This window comes from Prionailurus bengalensis, chromosome A3 (genome assembly GCF_016509475.1).
Source record: "Prionailurus bengalensis isolate Pbe53 chromosome A3, Fcat_Pben_1.1_paternal_pri, whole genome shotgun sequence".
NCBI lineage: Eukaryota > Metazoa > Chordata > Mammalia > Carnivora > Felidae > Prionailurus > Prionailurus bengalensis.
Window position 1 is genome coordinate 132,270,138 of NC_057354.1, and position 3,474 is coordinate 132,273,611.

General features: G+C 47.9%; 1 pseudogene; it reads left to right on the plus strand.

Annotated features, from left to right (window-relative positions):
* Nucleotides 1-1,931: 1,931 nt before the first annotated feature.
* On the plus strand, nucleotides 1,932-2,029 carry LOC122467362 (annotated as a pseudogene).
* Nucleotides 2,030-3,474: the final 1,445 nt, after the last annotated feature.

Here is a 3,474-nt window from a genome sequence, read left to right on the forward strand (position 1 = left end):
CTCTCTGTGTGGTCGTGTTCCGGGGAGTTTGACGAATGCCTCATGTCTTGTAGCCACCATTACGGTATCATATGAAATAGCTTCATCTCCCTGAAACCCCGCCTGTTCTACCCATCCGTGCCCCCTCTCCAGCCTCCCCCAAGCCCCAGCAACAACTCACGTGTCTCTAGTTTTGTGGTTTCCAGAGCGACCTATAGCTAGAATCATACCACACGTAGCCGTGTGAACATTGAGCTCATAAGCGTTAAGCTTATATGGATGTATTACAGTTTCTTTTGTTTAATATTTATTTATTTTTGAGAGAGACAGACAGAATGCAAGTGGGTTAGGGGCAGAGAGAGAGGGAGACACAGAATCGGAAGCAGGCTCCAGGTTCCGAGCCATCAGCACAGAGCCCGACGCGGGGCTCGAACTCACCAGCCGCGAGATCGTGACCTGAGCCGAAGTCAGGCACTCAACCGACTGAGCCACCCGGGCGCCCCAGGTTTGTTTATCCATTCACCTACTGAAGGACATCTTCGTTGCTCGCAAGTGTTGTTAATTCTGAACAAAGCTGTAAACATTCATGTACAGGTTTTCACGTGGACCTAAGTTTCGCCTCCTTTAGGTAAGTGCCGAGGAGTACGGTTGCTAGATCTCACAGTAAGCCCAGATTTAGCTTTGTAGGAAACCCCCAAACTGTCTTCCAAGGTGGCTGTACCATTCTGCCTCCCCCCCAGCAATGACAGAGAGCTCCTCCTGTTCCACAGCCTCACCAGCGTGGCACATGTCACAATCTCCCAGTCTGTGGCTTGGCTTTCCTTTTCTTTTCTTTTTTTCCCACTACTTACTCATTTAAGTAATGTCTACACCCAACGTGGGGCTTGAACTCACAACCCCGCGATCAAGGGTCACGCGCTCTTCAGCCTGAGCCAGCCAGGCGCCCCTTGTCTTCTCTGTCTCTCCACAGGGTCTTTCGCAGAGCACAAGTTTTAAATTGCAGCCAAGTCCAACTTATCAACCTCCATGGATCATGCTTTTGGTATTGTATCTAAAAAGTCATCGCAGGCCTGACCGAGGTCACCTAGATTTTCTCCCGTGTTATTTTCTAGAAGGCCTATAGTCTTGTGTTTTATATTCAAGTCTGTGATCTGTTTTGAGTTGTTTTGTGAAAGGTGGAAGGTCTTTTTTTTTTACATGTGGCCGTCCGGTTGTTCTAGGATTATTGGTTGAAAAGTTTGCTGACCATTTTATGATGTCAGGAAGGAAAAAAAATGTCCTGGAATGTCACAGTACTGCTGGCCATCTTGGGACAGGTACCAACCTCCTGGAGGCCCACTTACTCATCCCCGTCCCACATCTCAATCTTATATTTGCAACACCTACTCCTGAGATAGTATATTGATCAAATATTGCCACAATAATGCCGTGCAACAATTCCCCTACCCCTCCCCTCCTCAAACTCAGTGGTTTAAAATGTTACTAATTTGGGGGCGCCTGGGTGGCTCAGTCAGTTGAGCGTCCGACTTTGGCTAAGGTCATGATCTCACGGTTTGTGGGTTCGAGCCCCACATTGGGCTCTGTGCTGACAGCTCAGAGCCTAGAACCTGCTTCGGATTCTGTGTCTCCCTCTCTCTCTGTCTCTCTCTCTCTCTGCCCTTCCCCCACTCACGCCCACGCACTCTCTCTCTCTCTCTCTCTCTCTCTCAAAAATAAACATTCAACAAAAAAAAATTTTTTTAAGGTTAATAATTGGGGGCCCCTGGGTGGTTCAGTCGGTTAAGCATCCAACTCTTGGTTTCAGCTCAGGTCGTGATCTCATGGTTTCGTGTGGTCGAGCCCCGCATCGGGCACTGTGTTGGCAACTCGGAGCCTATTTGGGATTCTCTCTCTCCCTCTCTCTCTGCCTCTTCCCCACCCACGCGGTCTCTGTCTCTCTCAAAAATAAATAAGTGCTCACATCGGCAGCGCATATACTAAAATTGGAACAATACGGAGAAGATTAGCCTGGCCCCTGCACAAGGAAATTCGTGAAGCGTTCCTTATTTTTATGAGGACTTTAAGATACAAAACAGATGGACAGAAGGGAAGCAAGAATAGTATAAAAACAGGCAGGGGACAAAACATAAGAGACTCTCAAATATAGGGAACAAACAGAGGGTTGCTGGAGGGGTGGTGGGAGGGGGGATGGGCTAAAGGGGTCAGGGGCACCAAGGAATCTACCCATGAAATCCTTGTTGTTCTATATGCTAGCTGGGATGTAAATTATAACAACAAATAAATTTTAGAAAAATAGATAAATAAACCTTTAAGGAATAAATACATAAAATAAAATGTTGATAATTTATCCTCAAGCTCCCAGGTCTGTGGATTGGTTGGACAGTCTCATCTGGGGGCCCAGGCCGGAGGGACGGTGGTTGGTCCTTGGGGCCAGTAGAAATACGTGATACCTCTTAAGGCCTAGGCTGGGAACCGGTACGCTGTCCCTTCTGCTCATGTCCTATTGGCCAAAGCAAGTCACGTGGCCAAGCCCAACATCAGTGGGGCAGGAAAATATATTTTTCCCGTGAAGATGGAGAAGAAGGGCGTGAATGTTTGTTGGACGGTGGTAAAGGAATCACGTGGTAACATGAACAGGCAAAGTTAAATGTAAAGAATTACTAACTAGAACAGGAGATTGAAGTTACAGAGGATTGGTTAAAAAGAAGTAAAGAAATATAGGAGTGGATGTTTTATATCTAAAAAACATAGGAACAGCCGATGTAAGGAGCAGCCATTACACCTAGGACTAAGAGAGAGAGTTCAAGGTAGAGGCCCCTTCTACCCCCAGGGCTGACGTTCAGATCCTATTGGAGAGCCAGCCGTGGCTGGCTGGATAGCACGGAAGACAGTCTGTTCCTGTGTCGCCAAGTGCCCTCCTCAGATCTGTTATGCCAGAACCCCCCCAGGGGCTTGTTACAATGCCGAGTTCTAGGCGCCACTGGAACTAACTGAACGAGAATAGGGGGAGGGAGATAGGAATCTGTAGTTTCATCTACTACTCCAGCTAGCTTTCCCTACACGAGCTTAAGATCGCGGAGCTCTGTGAACAGGGAGACCTTGTTGATTCACTGTCGTATCCTTGTCTCTTAGCCCAGTATCTGCCACTTGCTAGGTGTTGCTGTAGACAGGTTGTTCCTGGACCGGTTCCCATTGGTTGGTTGGTTGGGAGATAACATTCAAACCCAACCGGTTGTAACTGGCCATAAGCCACATCCCCAGCCATACTTTCATGGTGTTTGGTTGATGAGCACAACGTCCCTTCGTTATTGTTGGCGAAACCCAAAGGTAACGTATCCTCCCGGAATGGCAGGTGGTATTTTCCAAAAATATCTGCGACACTGCTTTCCATTCTACATGTTTTCCTGCGATGTGACCTTGACAGGCTTCCATGGAGAGGCAGAGTCTATGTCCCCTGCCCTTGACTCCAGGCGGGCTTGTGACTTGCTTGTAACC